The sequence below is a fragment of the Sphaeramia orbicularis genome, chromosome 2 (genome assembly GCF_902148855.1).
Source record: "Sphaeramia orbicularis chromosome 2, fSphaOr1.1, whole genome shotgun sequence".
NCBI classification, from domain to species: domain Eukaryota; kingdom Metazoa; phylum Chordata; class Actinopteri; order Kurtiformes; family Apogonidae; genus Sphaeramia; species Sphaeramia orbicularis.
The window spans coordinates 24057098-24072218 of record NC_043958.1 but is presented as its reverse complement, the minus strand read 5'-3'; positions in this window follow the sequence as shown (position 1 = coordinate 24072218).

Below are 15121 nucleotides of genomic sequence, written 5' to 3'. Positions count from 1 at the left end.
TGGTACCCGAGTTGAGTCGGTTTACATGTTGTGGAAAAGCAGCATTAAAGGGCATATCTTCATTGACCTGATCATGTGACTGCATGTGTTACTACGCTTCGACCTGCCCGGACATAGTCGCAATCAGAAAACCAAACCGAACAGAGAATCGGAAGATTTCTTCACCCGCGTGGCCCCGCTAAGACATTTCCAAGAGAAAAATGTCTTAGTTTGGAATGTCTGGGGTCGCCAGAAATTAACCTGTTTAACCCTGATGATATTTTCAGGGGAAAAACACCTAAAAAGACATACCCAAAGTAAATGAAGAATTACTTAGAATACTTATAATAATAAGGTTCATATGGATGTTCTTGGTGTCTATGGGCATTTAGAGACCTCACAGAATCTATTCCCATTGTCTAAAATATTGTATCTATTACTATGCCTGAGTAAACTGGAAACAAACTAAAAGAAAAATTAGAATTTTTTTATCCTTGCCTGTTTTTTTTTTTTTCGGCTGGATATGCATAAATTAATTGTTTGATTGTTTGATTTTTAACCTTCATCCTACCAAGCGGGTCATTTATGACCCCAGATGTTGTTTCATGTGTGTCATTGTGTGTTAAACTGAAACATTTATTCATGGTTTCAGGAGTTTGTTACTTGGTGTCATCCGGTGTTTGTATTGTAAAAAGTTTTGGATCATCACATCAACTGAACTTGTTACGATGGACTGAGTGTCCGGGGTCATGGATGACCCCAACATTTTTTTCCCAAATTGGCAGTATGTGTCTGATGACACATATGTTTTCTAACATACTTACCTGTAATAATCTATCTGTAACATGATATTCTTTTCCTTTACAGTGAAATATGGCTTTGAGAGGTGGACCTGCTCGATATACTGCTGCACAAGCATTTGTCAGATTAGTTGTTTGTTGATTGTTCCATTGACCATTTCACAATAAATATCACTACAAAATGTATTTTTATACTTTGGTTACATTGCTGCATACTAACTATTTGACTAAGTGACATATCATGACAATTTTTTTCAATTCATACTGAATTGCATCCAAAATAAGACTGGGGTCATAAAAGACCCCACTTGGTAAGTTTTGTATGTGAACTGTCATGGTAGGATGAAGGTTAATAACATATATTTCACCCCACAAAGATTAAAAATCATGTTTGAACATTAAAGTTTGCACTAAAATACACTTTTGACGTACTTTTATTAACATTAGGGTCTAAACTTTGAGCAAATGTTGAAAAAAAAACATCCACTGTCCTGATTTATTATATTTTTATAGTAGATTAATATTAACCCTTAATAGGTAACCTGGGGTCCCAGCAGACCCCACGTTTTTAATTAGGCCCGAGCCGAGTAAAGCCGGCACAGGGCCTATTGAGACTGCAGTGGGCGCATGGGGACGAAATCGCCAGTGACGCGGTCGCCTTTCGCCACTGTCGCCACTCTCACACATATTCACATTCACGGCACTGAGACCTTTCCGACGATGTACATGACATGTGCACAAATCGCATATTTACACCTGCTCAGAATGAATGGGAGTCAATGGGACACGCCCACTCGGGGTCAGTCACATGTGTGTAAGTGCACGACAGGTGACATCTGACCCCACACACATGTGGGAGACCTCGAGAACTTTCAAAAAAGGGCAAATACGTGGTTGCCATAGAAACGGCTATATTGTTCTTGCTCAGATTATTATTATTTTTATTTATTTTTTTTTTGTCTTATTTTTCTTTCTCCTGCGCTTTGAGCTCAATTTTGACCCTCTGAACATTTACGAAAACTCACCAAATTTTGCCTAAAATTCAGAAGAGTGAGAAATTGAATTTACATATAGGTTTCGTAGATGTCGGTAAAGAAATGTTGCGGCAGCGCCCCCTTGAAAAGTGGAAATGCATTGCGCCAATGGGAGTGCGTCCAACATAAAGTTTGTCGTAGAGCCACGAAAATCGGTACACAGATTCATCTTGAGGAGACAAACAAAAAATATTATTATGGCCACGCCCCTAAACCAACCCTTAGTCGGCCATATTGGATTGAAATTTCCAAAATGCTGAGTCAGCGTTTTCGCTGATGTCGTATTTTAACTATCTCCTCCTTGGCCGTTTGGCCGAATGAGCTCAAAATCGGTGTACAGTATCTAGAGAAGTGGGGCATCAAAAGTTAGCCGAATTTTTTGGATAGGTGTCACCGTTTTTGTGTGACAACGTCGCAAACTTTGCAAAGTTTCTCCGTGAATTTACCATTACAAAAATTGCTTCAGCTCAGACATACGAACAGCGATTTGGCTGAAATTTGACTAAGACGTCCATCTCCCAGGCCTACACCCATTTATTAAAAGAAATTGAAATTTTGCACTATAGCGCCCCCTACAAATGTACATTTACAAAAATGACATCAGTTCGGACATACGAACACCGATTTGGCTCAAATTTGACTCAGACATCTGTCTCAAAGGCCTACACCTATTTATCAAAAGAAACTGAAATTTTGCAATACAGCGCCCCCTACAAAAATTTTTAATATTTTTTTATTAAAATTGCTTCAGTTCGGACATACGAACACCAATTTGGCTCAAATTTGACTCAGACATCTATATCCCAGGCCTAAACCCATTTATCAGAAAAATTTTAAATTCGGCGCCATAGCGCCCCCTACAATGTTACCTTTACGAAAATTACTTCACGTTAGACATGCGAACACCAATTTGGCTCAAATTTGAATCAGTTGTCAATCTCCCAGGCCTACACCCATTTATCAAAACAAATTGCCACTTCGCTCAGTAGCGCCCCCTACAAATTTACCTTTACGAAAATTGCATCAGTTCAGACATACAAACACCGATTTGGCTCAAATTTGACTCAGTGGTACATCTCACAGGCCTACACCCATTCAATGGAACAAATTGAATTTCGGCTTATAGCGCCCCCTACAGATTTATTTATACAAAATTTTGTTCAGTTCGGACATACGAACACTGATTTGTCTCAAATCAATTGTCAATGTCCCAGGCCTACACCCATTCATCAGAAGACACAAAATTTGGGGCTAGAGCGCCGCCTGCTGAACGATGAGCATACTTCCACTGGACGTGCCCTTGGCGAGGGCCTTTAGATGCCGCTTGCGGCTTTAATTTGTTATGTTTTCATGCAGTAGAGGAGAATTGTACTTCACGCAGTAAAGGAGAATTTATTTGGAAAATAAAGCACAATTTTGTTATATTTTTTTCGTTTCATTGCTATCCTTTCATACTGTAAGCAATAAAGTATTGTAACTGACTAAAAAATAACATTTTTAGATGGTTACCTATTAAGGGTTAATAGAATTTTTTCGGCCTGCCAGCGGGCTGATAGGGCTAAAGGGGTTTTAAAATGAGGTCACAAGCTAAAAAAGGTTGGGAACCCTAAGTCTAATTTTTTTTTTTTTCTAATTTTGACTAACCCAGTGTTTCTCAGTGTTTTTTGAACACCCCTTTACATCATCATGATATGCTTTCAGTGCTTTTGCTAGATTTAGAAAGATCTGGGGAAAAAAAGGGAGCAGTCATTTACAATTTCTTGTATTTATAATTTTGCTAAATCAGCTTCTTCTTCAGCTTCTACCACAGGCATGAGTGAAATTATTGTAACGACCCAATAAAGTCTATAAGGTGCAACATCTCAGGTTTCAGAAACTAGTGGAAATTTTCCAATTGCACAAACAGTGAAAGAGATACAGCCATCCAAAATGCATATGCACAAGGTGTGTCAGCGGTGACACGCCAGGTTTTAAAGAGTTAAAATGTAATTGCCCTGCTTTTGTTTTTTGCAGAACATTGCAGACGAAGTGCAGAGGTTGGTTATTTATTTATTTATTTACTTGTCTTTTTTTTTTGTTTTTTCCCCAAGAGCCACATTATAACAGAAGGGTAGAGCATCAAAGTAAAGGGTAGCAGATGGAAACCCCGGGTCTAAAAAGGGGGCTTGATGTTTCTCAGAGTGTCATGTTGAATTTCTTGGGCCATATGGAGAAATGACAGGGGCTTCGGTCTGGAAATGACGGCAATTACAGCCAGTCCTCCCTCCTTCAAAAGAGCCCTACTGTACTTCACAGCTACTTAATGTAGAGCTGTTCTTGGTATGATAAAAAGAAGAACTAGAAGGAAAAAAAAAGGAACATCAGAACAATTGACAGCAATGGGGTTTTTCATCTTGATCGTAAAGATCTGAAAAACAAGAAGAGAGAGAGAAATCGCGCTGCTGGTGATTACAACTCACTGACAGACTTGTCACGGTGATGGGCCAATCACAGCGCAAAACCACACGATGATGACATATCATTTTGTCTCAGTTTGGACTGTTGGTAAACAGTAAACAACTGAATCTACCGGAGCTGACTGTCAGCTAAATGAAAAGAGCCATATTACTTGTATTTTACTTTTTTTGGACGCACTGTGTTTTGACAGGTAACACAAATTAGTATTCTCAAATGCAACTGCCGACATGCACATGTACCCTTTAAATCTATACGCAAATGTTAACCCTTTATCAGGCAAGTGACTACTTTTGGTCATTTTCGCACACATTGCAAAATAATGACAGCAATAATTACAGTGAGGACAGGGAGTCAACAATCTCAGGTCTAATGTGGTCTACAGGGTCTGGAAGATCCAATGTGGTCTACAGGGTCTGTAAGGTCTAATGTAGTCTACAGGGTCTGGAAGGTCTAATGTAGTCTACAGGGTCTGTAAGGTCTAATGTGGTCTACAGGGTCTGTAAGGTCTAATGTGGTCTACAGGGTCTGTAAGGTCTATTGTAGTCTACAGGGTCTGTAAGGTCTAATGTAGTCTACAGGGTCTGGAAGGTCTAATGTGGTCTACAGGGTCTGTAAGGTCTAATGTGGTCTACAGGGTCTGGAAGGTCTAATGTAGTCTACAGGGTCTGGAAGGTCTAATGTAGTCTACAGGGTCTGGAAGGTCTAATGTGGTCTACAGGGTCTGTAAGGTCTAATGTAGTCTACAGGGTCTGTAAGGTCTAATGTAGTCTACAGGGTCTGGAAGGTCTAATGTGGTCTACAGGGTCTGTAAGGTCTAATGTGGTCTACAGGGTCTGGAAGGTCTAATGTAGTCTACAGGGTCTGGAAGGTCTAATGTAGTCTACAGGGTCTGGAAGGTCTAATGTGGTCTACAGGGTCTGTAAGGTCCACCTCTGCATGAACAGTGAGTGGACCTGCTTTGTTAGGTACCATAAAGTAATGGTACTAATGTAAGGAATGATGTTCAAAGGGAGAATGTGGATGTTAACAGATGTCACTTACATTCTTCTAATGTTACAAAAAGGTTCTAATGTTCTAACATACATGTTCCTTTCACATTACATGTATGTTTCTTGTCTTTTTTTTCTACATACGTCTTGGATTTTTATTTATTTATTTATTTATTTTCTTGCCACTCATGGGTTGGGAACAAAATACAGTAACTTTATTCTACAAAACAATAAAAAATAAATAAAAATAAATTTAAAAAAAATTAGAATTTTAGAGTATTTCTATAAGTGCCCTATTGAAGATTAAACTTGTTTTCTGTGTTGGCATAGTATTATATATATATATGTATATATATATATATATATATATATATATATATATATATATATATATATATATATATATATATATATATACTTCTTGGATATTTATTTATCTTTTGGCCACTTATGGGCAAGGAACCAAATATGGTAACGTCATTAACCTTGATTTTCCACATAACATTTTTTTTTTTTTTTTTTAATTTTGAAGTATTTCTATGAGTGCACTATAAAGGATTAAACTTATTTTCTGTGTTGGCATTTTTTTTTTTTTTAATATTTATACCTCTTGGATATTTATTTATTTATTTATTTATTGCCACTTATGGGCAAGAAACCAAATATGGTAACTTCGTAGACCTTGATTTTCTACATAACAATAACATTTTTTGAAAAATTTCACAAAAGTATGTTGACAGGTATTTGGATCAGCACTTAGCACTTGTATTGTTCTAAAAGTGATGTTCAAATTATCTAAAATACATGTTCCTTCCACATCACATGTGTTTTTCTTGTCTTTTTTTTCTCCATACATCTTGGATTATTATTATATTTTTTAAACATTATTTATTTATTTATTTATTTATTTATTTATTTATTTATTTATTTATTTATTTATTGATACTTATGGGCAAGGAACCAAATATGATAATGTCACTGACCTTGATTTTCTACATAACAATTGCAAAAAAAAACAACAAAAAAAAAATGTTTTTTTTTTTAATTTCAAAGTATTTCTATGACTGCCCTATAAAGGATTAAACATATTTTCAGTGTTGGCATTTAAAAAAAAAAAATAAATAAATAAATAAAAAATACATATACCTCTTGGATATTCATTTATTTATTTATTTATGGCCACTTATGGGGAAGAAACCAAATATGGTAACTTCATTGACCTTGATTTTCTACAGAACAAAATTTTTTTGAAAAATTTCACAAAAGTATGTTGACAGGTATTTGGATCAGCACTTAAGGAGTTGCAGTGTTCTAAAAGTGATGTTAAAATTATGTAAAATACATGTTCCTTGTTTTTCTGGTCTTTTTTTCTACATACATCTTAGATTTTTTTTTTTTTTTTTTTGCCACTTATGGGTGAGGAACAAAATACAGTAACTTTACTGACCATGATTTTCAATACAACAGTAAAAAATTTTGAATTAGAATTTCAAAGTATTTTTATGAGTAACCTATAAAGGATTAAATTTGTTTTCTGTGTTGGCATGTTTTTTTTTTTTGTTTTGTTTTTTTTTATATGTATACTTATACACTTATGGGCAAGGAACTAAATATGGTAACTTCATAGACCATGATTTTCTACATAACAATAAAAATTTTTGAGAATTTTCCCAAAAGTATGTTGACAGGTATTTGGATCAGCACTTAGACTGTTGTAATATTCTAAAAGTGATGTTTTAATGGTCTAAAATACCCCTTTCTTTCCCCTTACATGTGTTTTTCTTGTTTTGTTTTGCCACTTATGGGTAAGGAACCAAATACGGTAACTTCATAGACTGTGATTTTCTACATAACAACAAAAATTTTTGACAATTTTCCCAAAAGTATGTTGACAGGTATTTGGATCAGCACTTAGACTGTTGTAATATTCTAAAAGTGATGTTTTAATGGTCTAAAATACACCTTTCTTTCACCTTACATGTGTTTTTTTTTGTTTTGTTTTGCCACTTATGGGTAAGGAACCAAATACGGTAACTTCATAGGCCGTGATTTTCTACATAACAATAAAAATTTTTGACAATTTTCCCAAAAGTATGTTGACAGGTATTTGGATCAGCACTTAGACTGTTGTAATATTCTAAAAGTGATGTTTTAATGGTCTAAAATACACCTTTCTTTCACCTTACATGTGTTTTTTTTTGTTTTGTTTTGCCACTTATGGGTAAGGAACCAAATACGGTAACTTCATAGACCGTGATTTTCTACATAACAACAAAAATTTTTGACAATTTTCCCAAAAGTATGTTGACAGGTATTTGGATCAGCACTTAGACTGTTGTAATATTCTAAAAGTGATGTTTTAATGGTCTAAAATACGCCTTTCTTTCACCTTACATGTGTTTTTTTTGTTTTGTTTTTCCACTTATGGGTAAGGAACCAAATACGGTAACTTCATAGACTGTGATTTTCTACATAACAATAAAATTTTTTGACAATTTTCCCAAAAGTATGTTGACAGGTATTTGGATCAGCACTTAGACTGTTGTAATATTCTAAAAGTGATGTTTTAATGGTCTAAAATACACCTTTCTTTCACCTTACATGTGTTTTTTTTTGTTTTGTTTTGCCACTTATGGGTAAGGAACCAAATACGGTAACTTCATAGACCGTGATTTTCTACATAACAACAAAAATTTTTGACAATTTTCCCAAAAGTATGTTGACAGGTATTTGGATCAGCACTTAGACTGTTGTAATATTCTAAAAGTGATGTTTTAATGGTCTAAAATACACCTTTCTTTCACCTTACATGTGTTTTTTTTTTGTTTTGTTTTGCCACTTATGGGTAAGGAACCAAATACGGTAACTTCATAGGCCGTGATTTTCTACATAACAATAAACATTTTTGAGAATTTTCCCAAAAGTATGTTGACAGGTATTTGGATCAGCACTTAGACTGTTGTAATATTCTAAAAGTGATGTTTTAATGGTCTAAAATACGCCTTTCTTTCCCCTTACATGTGTTTTTCTTGTTTTGTTTTTCCACTTATGGGTAAGGAACCAAATACGGTAACTTCATAGACTGTGATTTTCTACATAACAATAAACATTTTTGAGAATTTTCCCAAAAGTATGTTGACAGGTATTTGGATCAGCACTTAGACTGTTGTAATATTCTAAAAGTGATGTTTTAATGGTCTAAAATACGCCTTTCTTTCCCCTTACATGTGTTTTTTTTTTGTTTTGTTTTGCCACTTATGGGTAAGGAACCAAATACGGTAACTTCATAGACCGTGATTTTCTACATAACAACAAAAATTTTTGAGAATTTTCCCAAAAGTATGTTGACAGGTATTTGGATCAGCACTTAGACTGTTGTAATATTCTAAAAGTGATGTTTTAATGGTCTAAAATACACCTTTCTTTCACCTTACATGTGTTTTTTTTGTTTTGTTTTTCCACTTATGGGTAAGGAACCAAATACGGTAACTTCATAGACTGTGATTTTCTACATAACAATAAAAATTTTTGACAATTTTCCCAAAAGTATGTTGACAGGTATTTGGATCAGCACTTAGACTGTTGTAATATTCTAAAAGTGATGTTTTAATGGTCTAAAATACGCCTTTCTTTCCCCTTACATGTGTTTTTCTTGTTTTGTTTTGCCACTTATGGGTAAGGAACCAAATACGGTAACTTCATAGACTGTGATTTTCTACATAACAAAAAAAATTTTTGAGAATTTTCCCAAAAGTATGTTGACAGGTATTTGGATCAGCACTTAGACTGTTGTAATATTCTAAAAGTGATGTTTTAATGGTCTAAAATACGCCTTTCTTTCACCTTACATGTGTTTTTTTTTGTTTTGTTTTTCCACTTATGGGTAAGGAACCAAATACGGTAACTTCATAGACTGTGATTTTCTACATAACAATAAAAATTTTTGACAATTTTCCCAAAAGTATGTTGACAGGTATTTGGATCAGCACTTAGACTGTTGTAATATTCTAAAAGTGATGTTTTAATGGTCTAAAATACGCCTTTCTTTCACCTTACATGTGTTTTTTTTTGTTTTGTTTTGCCACTTATGGGTAAGGAACCAAATACGGTAACTTCATAGGCCGTGATTTTCTACATAACAATAAAAATTTTTGAGAATTTTCCCAAAAGTATGTTGACAGGTATTTGGATCAGCACTTAGACTGTTGTAATATTCTAAAAGTGATGTTTTAATGGTCTAAAATACACCTTTCTTTCACCTTACATGTGTTTTTTTTTGTTTTGTTTTGCCACTTATGGGTAAGGAACCAAATACGGTAACTTCATAGACTGTGATTTTCTACATAACAAAAAAAATTTTTGAGAATTTTCCCAAAAGTATGTTGACAGGTATTTGGATCAGCACTTAGACTGTTGTAATATTCTAAAAGTGATGTTTTAATGGTCTAAAATACGCCTTTCTTTCCCCTTACATGTGTTTTTCTTGTTTTGTTTTGCCACTTATGGGTAAGGAACCAAATACGGTAACTTCATAGACTGTGATTTTCTACATAACAAAAAAAATTTTTGAGAATTTTCCCAAAAGTATGTTGACAGGTATTTGGATCAGCACTTAGACTGTTGTAATATTCTAAAAGTGATGTTTTAATGGTCTAAAATACGCCTTTCTTTCACCTTACATGTGTTTTTCTTGTTTTGTTTTGCCACTTATGGGTAAGGAACCAAATACGGTAACTTCATAGACCGTGATTTTCTACATAACAATAACAATTTTTGAGAATTTTCACAAAAGTATGTTGACAGGTATTTGGATCAGCACTTAGACTGTTGTAATATTCTAAAAGTGATGTTTTAATGGTCTAAAATACACCTTTCTTTCACCTTACATGTGTTTTTTTTTTGTTTTGTTTTGCCACTTATGGGTAAGGAACCAAATACGGTAACTTCATAGACCGTGATTTTCTACATAACAACAAAAATTTTTGACAATTTTCCCAAAAGTATGTTGACAGGTATTTGGATCAGCACTTAGACTGTTGTAATATTCTAAAAGTGATGTTTTAATGGTCTAAAATACACCTTTCTTTCACCTTACATGTGTTTTTTTTTGTTTTGTTTTGCCACTTATGGGTAAGGAACCAAATACGGTAACTTCATAGGCCGTGATTTTCTACATAACAATAAAAATTTTTGAGAATTTTCACAAAAGTATGTTGACAGGTATTTGGATCAGCACTTAGACTGTTGTAATATTCTAAAAGTGATGTTTTAATGGTCTAAAATACGCCTTTCTTTCACCTTACATGTGTTTTTCTTGTTTTGTTTTGCCACTTATGGGTAAGGAACCAAATACGGTAACTTCATAGACCGTGATTTTCTACATAACAATAAAAATTTTTGAGAATTTTCCCAAAAGTATGTTGACAGGTATTTGGATCAGCACTTAGACTGTTGTAATATTCTAAAAGTGATGTTTTAATGGTCTAAAATACACCTTTCTTTCACCTTACATGTGTTTTTCTTGTTTTGTTTTGCCACTTAATGGTAAGGAACCAAATACGGTAACTTCAAGGACCTTGATTTTCCATGATAGTATTTTTTATGTCCTCCAATGACACACTAAGGTTGAAATTGTTTGTATTTTGAGTATTTCTATCAGTCTCCTATAAAAGGTAAATGCTACCTATGTGTTTTATCTTTCTATTCATTCATTTATTGGCTTAAAATGTGACACTATAGGACTCATTTTGAGGAATTCGGACTTTGACGAAGCACTAAGAGAAATTCAAATGACTCTTGGTTCAGGAAAAAATGAAAAAAACAGTAAAAAACTCAAGTAGTTTTAGAGGCGCCTCATAAAGGGTTAGCGTACAGTATATTCATCGTATTTCCGAGTGAATGATGAGGATAGGAGGGTATATATCTCTGTGCTCTGTTTTGCTATAACTTATGAGTTTGTACGCTGCACACTTTGTCCTGTTGTGTGAATCCAGAGGACAATCGCTAGAACAAACACTTTGAATCGAGTTCATTTGTCTGCTTCTCTGTGTGTTTGCTCTTGCTCTAAATCTGTGTGTGGAAGAATCAAGACCTGCCTGTGCTCTCAGCTAGCGCACTACCTTACTGTACGACCGCTCCAAAGAAAACTATTGATGAAAGCAGCTATAATTAGTTTTAATGTGACTGTAGCTAGAGGTGGTTTGCATTGTAATGTTGATCCTGCACTGCAAAGCCCCTCCCACAAGCAGATTGTATCGAAGCTGGCAAAGTTCGCATTTAAATTATTCATCATCCAACCCAAGCCCAGAGGAGATTTTTTATTAATTAATTTATTTTTTTATTTCTATTTTTATTTTATTTTTAGGAGAGGCTACGAGTGATCAAAATCAATCCTCATCACTGGAGAGGAGTAAAGATCGAGGCTGCCGGCCGACGTCTGAACTCCTGAAGCTGAACTCATCTTTTTTTTGTATGTTTTAATTATGAATGACATTTGCCGAGCAGTGGAGCTGCTCAATACCTGCCAGAAGATGACTGGGGTTTGTTCTTAGCAGGCACAAACAATTGCTCAAGCCGATCAATCATCTACGTATGCATGCCATTTTACTTGCGCCGGGGGAGTCGTTTTTGTCTTGTCCGTTTAAAATATTTATCCGAAAAACTTTGATTTGGAATAGGAGTGAATTTACCCACCGACCGGATCTTAACCCTGCGCATATGCCAGTGGTTCCCAACCTTTTTTAGCTCGTGACCCTGTTTTAACATCACAAATTTCTGCCAACCCCAGACATTCAAAATAAATGTTGTGAACCCTTCATAAACTTCAGTATCTTGCCGATCTGTTGGGGGGTGGGGGTTTGATCCATAACTAATGCAGGGATTAAAGTTCTCCGTCACCACGACGGATTTCCGTCAAATGGAAAAATTGAGGTGGGAAAAAAGTCATATTGAAGTAACTTCCCCACGTGTTTCGCGGAGTCCAGTCGGCACCGTGGTCCTGTCCTGGGTCTGCAGGTGTTTAACGCTTTCATGCACAAATTATGAGAACCTCAATCAAATTTTTTTTCCTGAGTGTTTTTATTCCTCTTTAGGCATGAAAAAAACAATGCAATTGAAAAATTTCATCTGAAAAATAAATTTAAAAAAAATAAAATAAAATAAATAAATAAAAATACTGTCAAAAATTTCAAAAATACATAAAAAAAATGACAATGAAAAAAAAAAAAAAAAAAAAAAAAAAAAAATATATATATATATATATATACATATATATATATATATATATACGGAATCTGGCCCAATTCAGAATCGGGCCGGCCCAGAATGGAATTCTATTCTAGGACGGCCTAGACTGGAATCCTGCTGCTATAATGTTATTTTTATACCATGTTTAATGCAAATGATCCATAATTCCATAATTTGCCATAATTTTACATTGTCAGTCTTACATACCTTGAGTAACTATTGTCAATTTCAGTCGATTTCACTGTACCATATATTGGTGGGGAATACCACTAGGTTCTATTTGTAAATAAAGTGTATTATAGTTTACGATTAAAATGTTGTTTGTTTCATTTTTTTTCACATATTTGCAAATTCCATGTATTGATTTTTGTAATAATTTAGATCATTTGCATTAAACATGGTATAAAAATAACATTATAGCAGCAGGATTCCATTCTAGGCCGGCCTAGAATAGAATTCCATTCTGGGCCGGCCTGATTCTGAATCGGGCCAGATTCCGTTTTGGGCCTCGACATATATATATATATATATATATATATATATATATATATATATATATATATATATATATATATATATATATGAACCTATTTTTCATGAAGCTGCAAAAATGTTCACTCAGCTGGACACGACATGTTTAATTTTTGACACACAGAAACATGTATTTACTGATACATTGTGTGAAAACTGTGGGGAGGGCTTATAAATCTGGGGGTTTATGCTCAGGAGAGATCTACATAATGTTACCAATTCATGTCAGAAAAGATATGTAGTGTCTTAAAACTTTAATAAAGATATGTGTGGAAAAAAAACAAACGAAAAGAACAAAATCCATGAATATACAAGAGAACAACTGGAGAATAACTGTCCACTGTAGTGACCAGTATGCATGAAAGGGTTAACACAGGCACAGGGGGCTGATAGGTTTAACAGTGATGATAATAAGGTGACTTCTTTATTTTTATGTCGGGAGGACAGATTGATGACTATTTATGTTTGGAAGGAAACGCTGCTCATTCTGTGCCTCAGAAACACATGGACAAGTTCAGCTTTACCGAAGTTCAGCCTCCAGACTAACTTTAGTTTAGTGCTAACAAGTAGCTTTCATTATGAAAGAACCCCAACGAAAAGGGAAGAAGACAGAACTGATCTACATGGACCTTCATGTTTGGGTTCATAGCTTATCTCCTCTTGCCGGTATATGACTAGTGTGTGTGTTTGTGTTTGTGTGTATGTGCCCTTCCCGTGCGTGCGGCTGTGCGTGCCGCGGCCTTACGCGGTTACGCGCCCGACTGCATAAGTGCTTTATTTGGACCCGTTTAGCATCTTATTTCTATCTGTGTGGTACAGTACGAAGATAAAACTGAATGAATGAGTAACACCCTTGGTATTTGCAAAGCCACTGTATTTTAAATACCCTCAGAGAGGATCTGTGACGGAATATAATTTCTGTTTCAGTTGACGTAATTTCTTCCAATCAAAAGAGAACATGATATTGGCGGGGGGTGTGGACGCAGGTTTGACGACGTACAGATTATTTTGGCTAGCATATATGACATCATGGACACGTTTGTAGAGGAAGGTGCTGAAGTGGTAACTATTGAGAGATGCATGAAAAATAGATGGCTTGATGAGAAGGGAGACGATGGAACTGCAATTAGTAATTATGATTTTCACTTGCTTCAAAGGTTTTCATACCCTTTAAAATTTACCACAGAGCACCAAAATTGACCTGAAGCTTTAAAAATTTTCTGGGGGAGGACCCCCAGACCCCCCACCAACACCACTCAATACCACACAATATACTACAGAAAAAGTGGATCACATATTTAATTTTTGCAGCCTGGCATAAGTCAATGATTAACTCCAACATTGGTTAATTTGCATTATTATTTTTGGCGCTAGGTCAAATGTTCAAAAATACTAGCATCTGTCACCAAGTGTGCGTAAAATGCACACCTATAAATCAAACTATTAAATATTATATATTGATTTATTTTTCTGCTCTAATTTGATTTTATTTTTGTAAATCCAGGTCAGTCCTAATCATACATATCAAATGGAAGAAATAGTGCGTTTTAGACACACTTGGGAGACAGATGCTAGTCTGGTAATTTTCTTTTGTTTACAATGTGCACATTTTAGTTGGTGGTCAGAATTTTAAAGATCATGCAAAAATGAACAAACCTTATTTAAATTGTGAAGAATAATATGAAATTTTTTAACACAAAGTACAAAGTGTGCCTAAAAGGCGCACCCGGATACCAGAGGGTTAACTTTGAGAGAGTCAGTTTATTTTAACACTGAATATATGACACTGACAGTGTAAAACCTCTGGAAACTCCAATTATTTTCACAGACACTAGAAGTTATCGTGTTAAATTTTACTCTGTCCATTGTTGGAATAACTCCGAAAGAATTCAAATACTTTTTTTTTAATTTAGTGTGGATTATTTTACAGGTCCAACCCACTTTATACTTCATATTAGGCTGTTTGTGGCTCCTGAACTAAAATGATTTTGACACTCCTGGTTTAAAGAGTTAAATCTGGAGGTAAACACAGGCAGAAGCTGCTCCCCTTGCTAATAATCCAAGCTCCAAACCTGCATATAAACAC